This window comes from Vicugna pacos, chromosome 27 (assembly GCF_048564905.1).
Source record: "Vicugna pacos chromosome 27, VicPac4, whole genome shotgun sequence".
NCBI classification, from domain to species: domain Eukaryota; kingdom Metazoa; phylum Chordata; class Mammalia; order Artiodactyla; family Camelidae; genus Vicugna; species Vicugna pacos.
In genome coordinates, this window is record NC_133013.1 from 19,372,535 (window position 1) to 19,387,654 (window position 15,120).

Below are 15,120 nucleotides of genomic sequence, written 5' to 3' on the forward strand. Positions count from 1 at the left end.
CTTAAGGTGTTTGCATTTCCACTTAGAGTCCACTTTTAAAATATTTACAATCCCTGGGAGAGGTCAGTCTCTTAGCAGTTCATCACCAAACAGTAGCTTTAATTACCAGAAATTAATTAAGTCAACTGAGAGAAAGACTGGGACCCAGGCAGGCACTTGGGGGAAAGAGTGTCCAAAGGGACGTGCTGCTACATGACAGGAGAGAAGTGAGGGAAGCAAAAGAAACTTGCATGAACAGTACTTGCTGCAGGCAGGTATTGCTAACTCTGGGGCCACTCTGGTGGTCCTCCTGGCTGGGGCTTGGGTACAACATGGCCTAGCCTTGGTACAGGGGGCTTTGAGGCAGAGGTGGAATTTGGGCTCAGTCTTAAAGGGTTGGGAAGACTGTATTCTCTTCATTGAAAAAATAATATACGCTTAGTTTAGAAAATTTGGGAAGATTCAAGAAGAAAACAAGTCCCTCATGATTTTAGTACTCGATGATAGACAGCTGAAGTGTACAGGCTGAGGGGCGTGATCTTTTGCAGTGTAAGTCAGAGCACGTCACTCCTCCACGGCAGGTCTTCTTCCTGCAACCTTCCATCTACGAGAGGAAATCAGTCCTTGCAGTGACCTTCCACGATCTGCTTCCCAGCCCTTCCCCTGTGTCTTCCTCTGCTCTGGTCTGGGTTCCCTGGATGCACCAAGTACTTGCCTTCTTCAGGGCTTTCCTGCTTGCTCTTCCTCTGCCTAAAACCTCTTTTCTGTCATGTTTACATGGCTTGTTCTCTCGCTTGCTTTAGAATTGAGAATGTAGATACTCCAACTTCTGATTTTAGTTGAGCTGCTGTTGAGAAAGGCTATGTGACTACCTGACATGTGAATTTGCTTGGTAGTGTCTGTCTCTTTCTAGTGGAATGTCGGCACTGTGTAGGGAGGGACTTAGCCTGTTCTGTTCCCATGGTATCCACAGTGACTAGAACAAGGCCTGGCACATAGTAGGTGCTCAATTAATATTATTGAATGAATGTGCATACATGCATGTGTGGAGTGTGTGTGCATTGTGGAAACTGAGTGGGAAAGGGCAGTGTGGCCAGAAGCTGGGGTGGGAGGAGACATACAGGATGACTGTGGGGAGCGACCAGAGGTGGTGAGGAAAGAGGTAACAAGTTCAAAGATGGAGACGTGACCTGGAACAGATGACATCAGTGAGACTTGGTAATTGCAGAATTCTCCCCAATTGCTGTGTGGCCTTGACAAAAGCTTCCGGCACTCCTGACTTGGTAGAGCTTAAAATGTCTGTGGTTTCAAATGAGTTTTGAAAGCAGGTGGTGGTAAGTAGGAGCAAGAAAAGAGGAGGGTCCTCCCCAGATTCATTAGGTTGATGGGTCTGGTGGGAAGCGTGTACTGGGCCTGCATCTCACCTCCTATAACCCAGGATTGGAGCCCGTCTGTTCTCCCTGGTGTGATGGAAACCTCCCTGTCCAAGAGCAGTTGTGAGTGCTCTCAGGTTTTCTCCGAACCTACACGTATACCAGCACAGTGTCTGAAATCCATTTGTTCATTTACCTTCTTTCAACTTCATTTTCTGTCTTCATAGTTTTATCTATTCCTCAGAACAAATTGTCTTTGACTCACAAATCCATTTACATTGGATTAATTTGACTGGAAATACTTATTTCTAAATGGTTTCTGTTTCATTAGGCTTCTAGTCTGTTTTTAAAATGGCTTCTGCCAAGATGAGATCAGTAGAGAAGTGATTTTGGTATAATCAGCTTCTTTATGATCCTTTGGTACAAGTTAAGTTTTGAGATTGGTGTTTCTGATGTATTCCTAGAAAAAATTTTGAGTGCCTGCTCTGTGCCAGGTACTGTAGGCATTGGGACTGGAAGAGGGGACAAAATAAACAAAAATCTTACCTTCATGGAGCTCATAGTCTAGTGTGTGGGGGCTTATAGGTAGTAAACAAGTAAAACATAAAGTATGAGAGACGGTAAAAAGTATTATGGAGAAAAAACGAAGCAGGGATGGAGGATAGGGAGCTTTAGTGGGCAGGCAGCTTTTCTAATTTAAATAGGGAAGTCTCACTGATAACAGATATTTGAGCAGAGATCTGAAAGAGTGAGAGAGGCAGCTGCGCATTTATCTGAGGGAAGAGCAACCAGGGTGGCCGGAAAAGCAGAGAAAAAGCCCTTGAGGCCAGAGGGCTGGAGTGAGGAGGAGGGAGGTATGGGAGACGGGTGGTCCCACTGGGCTTGTACCTCCTAGTGAGGGCCTGAGCCCCAGCTCTGGGTGAGATGGGAAGCCCGTGGCGGCTGTGCGGAGCCACGATGGATTCCTCCTTTCTTTTTGGGTGACTGGCTTCTGGTGACTGAAGCAGTGGAGCTCCTTCCATGGCTCTTAGCTCTGCATGGGCACCAGAGTCTGACTCATCCGGGAGCCTTTCCCAGGCCAGCTGCTCGGGCCATCTCGGAGTCCAGGGTCAGCTGGAGCACACATGTGGCTGCTAGGGCTCACTCAGTGCCAGTGCTGTTGTTCTCTAACCACTGGGTGACTGTCACAGCTTCAGATTTCTGGGGCCCACTCCACTCCTGAGTCAGGCTCCAGGTAGGCCCAGAAGTCGGCATTGTTAACAATGTTTTGGGGTGATTTTTGAGGCCAGTGATCCCTGGGCCACATTTTGATTTAAAAATAGTGATTCTCAACCCCAGACAACATCAATCACATGGGCTTTTTTTTTTTTAAATGCTTGGCTCCATCCCCTAGAGATTCTGATTTAATTGGTCTGAGGTGGGGTTAGGGATTAGCATTGCTCCCCAGGTGTTTCTAATGTGCTTCCAGAGCTAGAATCACTAGTCTGAGGCTTACTGGCCTTCGACTCAGTGTTTGATGGAGAGATTTGAATGGGTAACTGGGAGTAAGAGACGTCAGGCCCTCTGGGAAGGCTAAGGCAGGGCCCATCATCTTGCCAGGAATAACAGAAATCTTTCACAGTAATAAAAACTCTTCAGTTTATATATTTTATCTCATTTGATTACCTCACTTCTCTGAGCCTACATTTCCTTGCTTGAAGAGTTAGCGGCTTACATTTAATGGTTTCCTCACTCTGACAGTTGTTAATCTTTCTGGCGTTGGAAGAACCTCTAATCTAGAACAGTGTTCCGTGCACTGTTTTCTCATCTCGGTCTTTCAACACCCTACTGTGTGTCATAATTATGGCAAAGACTATAGTGAATGTCTCATTACCACACTGAAGGAAAATGTGTGCTGTATACAGTAGCACCTTGGGAAGAAGAGGATGTTGGGAATTGTGAAATATGAAATCAGACCTCCTGGTTCAGAGTTCCTGAGTGGAAGGGCAGCTCGGTCCTTGGAGGCAAATGGGAGCCTGAGCATTAGGCTTGGTTCTGCCACTCACTGGTGAGTTCCTTGTGAAGTGGGAGTAGTGTTTTATAAACTGTAAAGCTCCTATAAATCCAAGTTTGTAAATGTGGTTGGGTAACCTGGGAAGAGCAGCCAGCCTGTGTCAGTGAAGCCTGGTGCTCAGGTTTGCCAACCCTTCTCTGTAGCCACGCTGTGTTACTGGACACAGAGGCGATGTGAATAACACGACAGAATCCAGTGTCTGCAGGAACTGAGGCTACCCTGGAATCAATAATGAGGCACACTTATTGGAGCATCTTAGAACTAACTTACGTTGAACATCAGATTGAAGACAGCCCCCTACCTGTTCCCCTGATCTCTATCTTTATTCTCATTTGGACAGCATGGTGTCTGCTGGTTAGTTTATGTTTTGAAATGTGAAGGTCCAAAATGAGAAAAGAAAAAACAGCAGAGAAAAAAAAATTTTTTTTTCTCTATTTCCCTTCTGTAGAATTGGGATAATGAGTTTCCTTCTCGTCCCTTCTAAATTTTTTCCTTAATGTTGTCTATATCTCTCTATGTAGAATCCAAACTAAATGCTGGCCTGTCAAAGTTAAGACAAAAATGAAGTCAAGTGAGGGGATGCAGAATTGGAATGAGAGTGAGTAGAATTAGAAGAGAGCTTTTATTCTGTCATTTGTGGGTACTTGTACCTGATGGACTTAATCAGTTTCTCCACACTGGCCTGCTAACTTGGAATCTTAGGAGGTTGTGGCCAAGCATTAGTAGTTTCCAAAGTTCCCGAGGTGATTCTGATGTTCAACAGGACCACCTAGTTTTAATATCATCTTTTATATCTAATGGTTTGTGTGTCCTTTCACTGCTTATTGTGGATACAGATGATTTCACTACTTTTGTCCTTTAACTTCCCTATTAGTTTGTGTGTGGATGGTTTCCCACCTTTACTGCATGTTTGCCTTTGTTGGAGAGCTTTTCCCTTTCATAATTTTCTTATTTCTAGTTGTGGCCTTTTCTCTCTTTTAGCAAGAACCACCTAGATTTTAGGAAGTGGATTCTGTCAGCATTTCCTGTGTTTTCTCTCATTCTTATCCCCTGTTTGGTGCTTGTCCCTTCCCTGCCTCTCCCCTACCTGTGACTTTCTCCCAGCCTACCTGCCCCGCTGTCCCCTTGCCCACTTCTTGACCTCTGCTTCCTCTGCATCAGCAGCCCTCCTGAGCACTGGAGGATGAGTTGTGAGGAGGGGTATCTGGTCCTCACTTACCCAGTGTTTGTCCCCCGTGCATTCTTCCAATCAGCCTGATGTTTAGGGAAGCAGTAGTCTGCAGGGGTGCTCTGAAAGATGATGAGCTAAAGGTTGCTGGCCACTGAGCTTGGTGGCATAATACTTAAACACATGTGTTTGCTATGTTTAAGGCAGTGTTGTAAGAGCTTTGCAAGTATTAACTCATTTAATTCCTATAACAGTCCCATTTTACATATGGGGAAACTGAGACACAGAAGTGAAGAAACCCACAAGGTCACATGGCTAGTAAGTGGTAGGACTGGGATTTGAACCCAGGTAGAGTCTGGGCTCTGGACCACCACACTACGATAGGGGAAAGGGACAGGATCTGGGACTGGGAAAAGTTTTATCTTTGACTACATTTGAGGCCTGCTTTGAATTTATGTTTGGAGATTTTTCTCAGGGTCTGACCCCCACTTTTGTTATTATTGTTAACTCACTCTAACCTTCAGGCCTATTAAAAAACATTTTATTTTTCTTCTTTCCTTAGGTGGTGTTTGGAAACTAGACCATGTGCCTAGGTAGAAGTTATTCCTTTCTCCACAGCTCTGCACCCCCAGCAACACTCACCACACCCTTGTTTTGAGAACCTCACTGAGGTATGATGTCTAGGCTGACCTGAGCTGGCCTTGAAGAGCTGAGAGTTTGAACACAAGTGATTTTTTAAAAATATTCCTTGGTAGTTACTAATGTTTTTAAAAATTGTGGTAAAACATATATAACAAAGTTTACCATTTGAACCATTTTTAAGCGTACTGTTCAGGGGCATTAAGTATATTCATGTAACTATCACCACCATCCATCTCTGGAACCTTTTTGTCATCCCAGACTAAACCGTGTACCCATTAAGTAATAATTCCCTATTCTCTTGCCCCTTATCCCCTGGTAACCGCTGTTCTACTTTTTGTCTCTATGAATTTGCCTACTCTAGGTACCTCATGTAAGTGGAATCACACAACATTTGTCCTTTTGTGTCTGGTTTATTTCATTTAGTATAATGTGTTAAGTTTCACGTATGTTTTAGCATATGTCAAAACTTCATTCCTTTTTAAAGCAGAGTAATATTCCTTTGTATATTTATATCATGTTTTGTTTATCCATTTGTCCATTGATGGATACTTGGATTATTTTTACCTTTTGGGTATTGTAAATAATATTGCTATAAACATATACAAATACCTCTTTGAGACCCTGTTTTCAGTTCTTTTGGGTATATACCTAGGATTGGAATTGTTATATCATGTGGTAATTCTACATGTAATTTTTTTTTAAGAAACTGCATACTGTTTTCTGTAGTGGCCATATTGCAGTCCTGCCAGCAATGCACCAGTATTCCAGTTTCTCCACATTCTCAGCCACACTTGTTATTTTCTGGGATTGTCTTGTTTTGTTTTGTTTGGATAATAGCTATCCTAATGGGTGTGACCTTGGTGGTTATGCAGTTGGATCCATAGAGTCCACTATCCAAGATACTGGTCCCTAGTGTGCAGAGATGTGCAAATGTAGAGAAAATAATATGATAACCCCCCCATGTGCTCCTCACCCAGATCCAACAGTTATCAATTCATGGCCAATCTTATTTCACTTATATATATTTGCCCTCCCTGCTCGCTTCCTCCTGCCCTGTGCTATTTTGAGGCAAATCCCAGATATCACATCATTTTATCTGTAAACATTTCACAGGTGATATCTTAAAAAGATAAGGACTTTCAATATTCCATTTTGTCTGATGGTAGAAGAGCACACAGGGATGTTCCTTTGGATCATGATTCCCTATCATTCCCTTGGGTCACCAGGGACATAGACAGTGGGCACACATGTGAATACCTGGATGTTGGGTACATTGCCATGCCAGATTGTTGGTAAAAACAAAAAACAAAACAAAACAAAACAAAAGCTTGCCTTGGCTGGTGCCCTGCTTTCCTGCAGGAGGCTGACTGCCCTTAGGTCTGAGCAGCCATGGTCAAAGAGCCCAGCCAGATCTTTTTTGAGAGGAAAGGGAGAGAAGAGGGAGGAAGAAGGGGCTAAAGAAGAACATGCGTGTGAGAGAGTGGAGGGGGGCATGGAGAAAAGGACGGAGGGCTGGAGAGGGGCGTGGAGGAAGGAGTAGGAGGGGAGAGGGATGGGAAGGAGAAGAATATGTATATATGTGTGTGTGGAGGTTCGAGAAAAAGAAAAATGGAGTGAAAGCAGAACACCTGGGGAGGAACCCTCTACCAGGCCCTTGACTCACCAGCTCCTAAACTCCTCGGTGACCTAAGGGAACTGCAGAGATACCCCAAGACTAATAACATGTTTCCCCACCCCACCATTCCCGCTTTTAATTTTGGGATCTTTGGGACTGTAGTTTGCCTGTGATAGATGAGGTTGATGCACTCAGAGCCACCAAACACAAGGGGACCAGAGACAGGGAAATAGTGATTCTGTGGAATGGCTACCTTTTCATGTTTGGGGTCCTTTTGTTCAGGGAGTGGAGACTTGGTTCCCAGCAGGACTGAGACTACTGACTTCTTGCTTAAATTTGGGGGTCCCTACCACCAAGAAATGATGCTTTTACAAAGCTCAGTGGGAGGGACTCCTCAAGGATAGCCTGTGAACAAGAGGAGTCCTGTTCCCGTCTTTTCTGTCTCTGGGTCTTGTTCCCTTTTAACACAGTGCAGTGCCCAGTTAGCCCTGAGATCTGTTTGCACATAGTGAAAGGTAAAGGGAGTACAGGTTACCAAGTGTCGGTTTTTATCTCAGTTCTTAGCTCTGCTCAAACTTTGTTGCCTGTGCCTCGATTCCATTTGTATCATCTCAGTCAGCTGTACAGTCTCGTACGATCCCAATTTCTTTCAGTCCTATCCCCTCTTCTCCTTTTATCTTTTCTAAAAATATAGCAGCTTTATTGAGATATAATTCACATGACATACAATTCACTCATTTAAAGTGCATGATTCGATGGTTTTTACTATATTCACAGAGTTGCAGCCTCTTAAGACTCAATACCACCCTGTGCCCTCTTCTTCCCTGTGGTTCTCATGGCCAGCCTTCTCTCTCCACCGGCGTCACACTGATCCCATCCTCAAGACAGATGACTTTATTGTGGGGACATTGGCCGGTAGGCACTTTCCACCAATAAAATATTTAACTTCAACAGCCCTGCAGGAGCCCAAGATTCATAGACAAGTGCTCCTTCAGATAGACCCTTTCCCACTGGCAAGGTCTTATCACCACTCAAGATCTCTCTATGTATAAAAAGTTTTAAAAAGCAAAACACAATTAACATTGCAAGTTAGCCAGCTGCTTGACTGGTAATAAGCCTGCTTAGGAATCTGTGACTATCCTTCAATAATTTTACCTCTGGACAGATGAGAACTTTCTAATGGTGGATTACCTTCTAGTAAGCATCCTGGAGCTTATAAACAGACAATAAATGAGCTATTGTATTATGTGTCAGGTAGTATAAGGGCTGTGAAGAAAAACAAAGCCGACTAAAGGGACAGAGTTTGATGGTGAGGGTGGGGATTGGTATCTTATGCGCAATGGTCATAGAAGGCTCCTGACTAAGTGATGTTTGAAAAATACCTGAAGGAAGTGAGGCGTGAGCCCACAGAGGTCTGAGGGGGAAGAACATTCCAAGCAGAGGGAATGCAGACTCTGAGCAGGAGCATGCCCTGCAGGCTTGAGGAGCAGTGAGGAGCCTGGAGCAGACTGGGCAACAGAGAGGTCGAGGAGACAGAAGGTCATCCTGGCCTGTAGGCTGGGGTGAAGACTGGATTTTACTCTGTGTGAGGTGGGATGATGTTGAAGGGTTTTGAAGAGAGGAGGAACGTGATGTAGTGGATGTTTTAAAAGCAGCGCTCTGGCTGCTGTGTTGAGAGGGAGTAGTGGAGGTGAGGATAGAAGCAAGAACAGGAAGGCAGCTTTTGTGGGAATTGAAAAGGAGGTAGTTGGAGGAGATGAGAGATGTTTGGATTTGGATATATTTTGAAGGCAGGGTTGACAGGATTTGCTTATGGATTGGGTGAAGGGTTTGAGGGAGAGGACTCAGGGATGCCAGGGTTCAGCCCAAGCAACTGGAAAGATGGAGTTGTTGTTTACTGAAATGAGAAAGGCTGTGGGAGGAAATCAAGAGTTAGATTTTGGACATGCTAGATTTGAGATGCCTATCCAAGTGGACATCCAAGTCTGGAGTGGAGGGGATACCAACTAATTAATAATTTAGTGTATGTCTATTGAAATAGCAGAAGAGGGAATATTTTACTGAAATATCTACAGTAAAGGTAGAAAATTACACCATGAGGAGGAATAAGTGAAACAAAAGGGAGTACAAGGGAGGGTGAGGTGGCTTCTGACAAGGGCAGCCAGAGAAAGTCCTCCCTTCCTTGCCTGTAGGAAGCCTGTGTCCCCTCGATGAGCCTCCAGTGGCCCCCACAGGTGTGTGGCTGCTGGGCGTTTTCAGTGGGTTGCATGGGGGGCACTCAGGAACAGAGTCTGTGTGTGCCTTCCCTTTGTGTCCCCAGTGCCAGGAATACATCTTGGCATTTGGTAAATGTTTGATGGTTGAACTTCCCCTTTCTGAGCCTCAGTTCTTCATGTATAAAATGAAGAGGTTCGACTAGACCAGTGCGCTGGAATCAACTGGGAAGCTTTTTTCAAAATGCAGGGATCCACCCCAGAACTACTGAATCAGAATTTCCACAGTGGAGCGTGGGGTTCTGCATTTTAAAGTCACTCCCCCATGTTATTCTTTTGCAGTCAGTCCAGCAGCAGTCTGCAGACGGGCGTTTGGAAACCACTGGACCAGGTCATTTCTGAGGTCCCCTTCAGCTCTAACATCCTGTGAGTCTTGTTAGAATGCTTGCAATGTAATTCTCTTCTTGGGAAATGGAATTTTTGGTTGGGGTGGAAGGGCCTGGAGGGGGAGAAGAAAAGCTGCCTCTGGGTGAGGGGCACCTGGAGCAGGGCAGGCGGGGGCAGGGGCATCAGTCAGGGGTTTGGAGGGGCCTCTCAGAATGGTTCTGGGAGGGGTGGGGGCAGTGACAGCCCACAGGCCACCAGGTACCAGGTCTGTTAGGTCTTGAAAATATAGGTAAGGACATGACCCCACTTTTGGAGAGGCTCACAGACTGATAAGAAAACTCAGGATCCCAGCCTGCTGTGGGAAGTGCTACCACAGACGACGGGAGAAGAAGGCGGCATCCAGGAGGAGGGGCCCTGGGGCAGGAGCTTGGGGGTGAGAAGGAGTTCTCAGGCCACTTTGTGTTTGGGGCTAGTCAGGAGGAACAGCTTGGACTCTGACATAGAGGCATGAGAAATTCTGAGAACCACCAGTGACCAAAAGGTACCCTGAGAAGTGGCTAGAGAAGTGGGCACAGACCAGATGGGGATGGATTCTGCATGCTAGGAGGAGTTTGAGCTCTATCCTGAAGGTGATGGGGATTTTGAGCAGGGACATCTCTGTGATCAGATAAGTGTTTTACAGCAGCCATTCTGGCAAAGTGTGCATTGGAGAGGCCAAGACTAGGTAGAGGGAGACACGTAGAATGCCTTATTGTTTTGCCTGAGTCCATTGAGGTGCCTGTTTTCTTGTATCCTGCTGAGAATCTCTTTATGCTAGTTTTTGCTAATGATTAGAAAACCAGGTGCCTCATGAAATGAAGCATTGGATTGATTCAGAATACCTATGACTTGGGGTCAGACCTACAAGCAGGCCTAAGATGTGTATTCAGGAGGGCAGTGGTATGTATGTGGCAGAGTCTGCTTGTCCACTTTAGGAGTTAAGTTTTATCCAATAGAAATCCAATAATTCTAGATTAATTTGCCCAGCTGTTGTAGCCTAGCCTGCTCAAGGACTCAGAGATCTTTCAAGTTAGTTTAATTTTATGTATTAAACCAAGACCTGCCCAAGATCCTCACACAGGTAATCAGTGACAGCTCAAGGGTGAAGACTAGTTTTCTATGGTTCATAATTTCTTTTTCTTTTAGCTCTACTGTTCCCAGTCTGGGGCTTCATTCTGGGTCCAGGAACATGGAACTCTTTTTTTCCATTTCCTTTGATCCAGCTAAGGTTTCACTGAGCATCATTTTCTACCAACCATGGAAGCAGTGTCTCTTTCTGACCAGTGTTCCAGCCAGAGTCTGGACGAAACCTCCTACAGGTCATGGAGCAGCAGCTTGCTCTGGTGCTTCCTTCCCCCTTGCCCTCTTCCATGTCTGGTACAGAAATTCTCCCACCTAGGAGCCAGCTCAGGTACTTTCTTAGTGTCTCCCAAGTGATCTCGCTCTCTCCCTTTCTCTTTCTCTCTCTCTGTTTCATACAGCCTGAGTTATTTTTTGCTCTGTTGTCCCCTGGGATGCTACTTCTAAAATAGAAAGCTGAGGGTAACTTTTATTTATCCATTTTTAAACTCTTAACTGTTACAACAATAATTGAACACAGATTATGTCAATATCCAAGCCATATTCAATCATGTGGGGGAGCAGGGTAAAGAGCTCACTTACATGTTGTAAAACATACATGTATACATCCTTTCTTTCTAGTCCTCATCCAACAAGCAATGGCAAATTCAAGGAAACTTAATTTTGTTGTCTTACAGCACAGTGTTCCTTAAGGCATGCAGTCTTTTACTTTCACTGTCTAAATCCGTGACATATTATTTGCTTCCATGTCTCATTAAACAGAATATACTGAATAGAGATCAGATTTTTCTTGAATTTAGAGTGCCTTTGCCTCCTTGATGTCCTGTTAGGGAACTTTTATTAATCTGTCTCACTGAACTTCATATTGTTAAGAAACGCAGATAACCAAGCTTAATGTCATTTGAAATTCAGAGGCTTCAATGCTGAGAGAAAGAAAACTCATGGGTTTAGTGACACTACCTTGTTCTTAGTTCCTTAAAGCCTTTAACATTTTTTTCTAGATTTCAATAAGCATGGACGTTACTATATTTTTATATTTAAGTGGTAACAATTTCAGTGTATTTTCTGACCAATGGATAAAGTAATTTTTTTTTTTGGTCTAAAACTTTTATTTCAAACTTTAAAAATACTGCCCTCTCCTCTCTAGTGTTTTGAGGTTTGATGAACAAATCTTTACTTCATTTATGCCCCCTACCCTTTTCCCCTAAGTCTGTATCTCTTCAGGATAAAATAGAATTCTCATTAGAAAGCTCTCCCATCTACTCAGTCTCGTTTCTCAGGACCTCTTCCAACGCTGGTATGTGTTTCTTAAGGTGTGGTGAACCAAAACTGTGTAGCACATCTCACTCTGGACACTGAGTGGTGGTTTTTTTTTTTAAGCAGCTTTTTTTCTGAGGGGGGAGATAATTAGGTTTGTTTATTTGTTTGTTTGTGTACTTATGGAGGTACTGGGGATTGAACCCAGGACCTTATGTATACTAAGCATGCACTCTACCACTGAGCTATACCCTCCCTGCCAAGTGGTTTTGAATAAGGGCAGGATCACAAGTTTTATTTTGTTTCCAATATCCTTTCTGAAAGTGCTCAGTATTTTCTGAGCCTTTTGTAATGAAACATGCAATGTGGTGTCTTAAGGGAACAGTCTAAGCTGATACCTCTTTATTGAACAGTTTAGCTTAGAATCCATTATTCTAAATGTATAATTGAAATTGCTTTTCCCTAAATGTTCCTTCACATTTGCCTTCACTGATGCTCCGTTGCCATAATTTCTCCTGTTCATATGGCCTCGTGAGAATTTGTCTTTTAATTTCACATTTTGATTTCTGGAACAGCTTTAAGGCCATTTGCAGTCTTGAAGGTTTCATTTTATTGCTTCAACAAATATTTATTGAGTACCTAATGGAGAATGCAGTGATGAATGAGACAGATAAGCTTCTTTCCTCATGAATCCTACAGCCTAATGTTTTTCTGCTAGATTACTGGTTCCCAAAGCATTTTGAGTATGAGACCTCCTTTTCAAATTAAGTTTTTCAGGGGCTCTCATTCAGTAGTGATGCTTTTAATGGCTGCTCATTGGAAACACATTTGTGGTTATGAAATTGGGACCCCTATGGGTGGGGAATTACCATTCTAGACAGTTTATGAAAACATTAAGCTCCAGCCCAGAACTGTTCAGTGGGTTAAAAAACGTCATTGTTCATAGTTCCCCATAAAGGACAGTCACATAAGGATACATGCACTCACCCTCACAGCAACAACATGGAATTCAGTTTGTTGTTTTCTGGTGGAATTTAGACATTTAAAGTCTATAGAAATTCTGTCTACTGTTCTGCCATAATCATATTGTTTGTATCCCCTCAAAGAATTCTAATAGGTTAATTAGGCCTGATGAAGCCCTTTCACAATTACAGTGTTCCCTCCCTCTCACCCAGTTGATTCTCTTTCTTAAGTGTTTGGTAAAATTTCCTGGGCAACTAGTAGACACTATAATAAAAATAATGGGAATTTATATTTACTTTTTTTTTTTTTTTTTAAGTTTCCAGATATTCCCTGAATAGAAACTTATCTTGAGAGAGGACATAGTGTCAATCTGTCAGTCCTGGAGTTGTTCTTTACCCACAAGGGGGGTTGCACATATTGTGGCATGGTTCCACCTTTGAGTGAAATTTGCTGTCAGCTTAGTCCCCAGAGAACTGGTGAGCCTGCCTTCCCTGTTGACTAGGCCACTCCAGACCACTTGGTAAGCTCACCATGCCTGGATCTGCTTGATTAGGTGCTTCAGGGTGAGCCCTGCTGAGTGCTTCGGAGGGTGGGCCATGATGTTCCTGGACATGGGGCAGGGGCCATCGCCAGGCTCTGGGTCCTGGGTACTGCCCCCAGGCAAGACAGGCAGCTAGCTGTCTGTGGTTTGCTGTTTTCAGCTTTGGCTGCCTGCAACAGTTGCAGACACTGGCGTATGCTGAAGCTTATTATTTTGACTACACCTTTAATTTTAGTTAAGATACTTCACTGATTGTCTAGCAGGCAGTCCCTTGCTGAGTCATGCCAGACGTGCTTTAAGAGTTGTATAGTAATGATTTTTAGGTCCCTCTGTAAGAAACTTCTCAAATTTTCTGGCCTGCCTAATTTCTTCTTCTTTTTGAATGTTAAAAATATAATTTAATAAAATTACATAAACAGTACAATTTGAAAGAAGTAGTTTGAATAATTTGAAAATGCAGATAAATAAAAAAAAAATCTCATCATCTGTTGAGGTACTTTTGACATTTTACAGTATTCCTCCAGCCTTTCTCATGAAAACTATATTTAACATTTTTTGTTTTACATGGAGATGGTACTATGTATACATTTCAGTATCCTTTTCCCTTCATTTTATATTAAGAGCATTTCTCATAGCCTTAAATATTGATCTGTAATGCTGCCTAGAATTTTTTTTTTTTTGCCTAGAATTTAATTGTGTAAATATACCATAATTTATAGAACTAGTTTCCTACTGTTGGAACTTCAGGTTGTGTCTCATTTTTTATTATAAAATAATTGTGTTATAAATAATTATATAATGATTATCTTTATCACATACATCTCTATTTCCTTAGGATAAATATCTGAAAGTGGAATTATTGGGCCTTATGTACACATAGCTAAATTACTCTTTAAACACCTTGTGTTAATTTTGGATACTTTCAAAATGCTCAATTTGCCACATCTGTGCCAGCACTGGGGATTATTATTTTTTGAAAACCTTGGTCAGTTTAATAAGTCAAAGATGTTTCTCATTTTAATTTGTATTTCTCTAATTTCTTGTGAGGTTGCAACTTTTGTTATGTATTAATTGTCTGTTTGTGGTTGTTCTTTTTTTAATTGCCTGCTCATCACTTTTTCTTATTTTTCTAGTATGTTGCTTATCTTTTACTAACTAGTTTTAAAGGGCCTTTTATATATTAATAAAGATATTAATGATAGTAACTATCATAAGTTGCAAATATTCCTTTTGGTTGTTTGTCTTTTAACTATGTGCTGGCAAGTTTTTGATGAATAGAACTTTTTATTCATAGTCTTTTTCTTTACAGTTTCTCTTTTGCTTTTTTAACAGGTTACATTTTGATTAATTTCTGTTTTCTTCTTATAAACAGTGTGATACTTTAGAGCAAAGTTTAAAGAAATACAAACACTTAGGTTCCCTGTGAGTCCTTTATTCACAGGTATCGATTGCTGCTGTTTTAGTTTTCCTTACTAAGGCTAACCAGAAAACAAGGCTTGATCTTTGGCTTTTAAAAGTGTCAACTTTGGTATTTAAAATTCAAAGGTTATAAAAGTTTTTCCTGCTGCTGATGTTGAGCTGCCATACCATTTATTAGCTCTGGTTTTCCTAGTAAAAGATACCTTTTCCTCTGACCATTCTCAGTCAGTCCCTGAGCTTTCTCTGTGTGGAGAACATTACTTTCTTCAGATGTGACATCTTGCTTCAAGCCCCTGTGACTTTGAGTTAGACAATAGTTGCCTCCTCGCTAATCCTTGTACACACCCCCAACTACTACTCCTCCTCCCCCAGCTGCTTTTCCCAGCTCCTT

At 42.7% G+C, this 15,120-nt stretch overlaps 1 protein-coding gene across 13 annotated transcripts in view; it reads left to right on the plus strand.

The window, feature by feature from the left end:
• The window catches only part of ZNF592 (zinc finger protein 592), a 45,883-nt gene that overhangs the window by 9,426 nt on the left and 21,337 nt on the right, over positions 1-15,120 (plus strand). For 6 of the 13 annotated variants that reach the window (XM_072950833.1, XM_072950832.1, XM_072950840.1 and 3 more), the window contains 3 exons: positions 5,136-5,244; positions 7,608-7,745; positions 9,386-9,469. The gene's annotated coding sequence lies outside the window, so the exon portion shown is untranslated. Of the gene's footprint in view, positions 1-3,926; positions 4,004-5,135; positions 5,245-7,607; positions 7,746-9,385; positions 9,470-15,120 lie in introns of all 13 variants that reach the window. The other 7 variants (XM_072950834.1, XM_072950837.1, XM_072950838.1 and 4 more) reach the window with 4 other exon arrangements.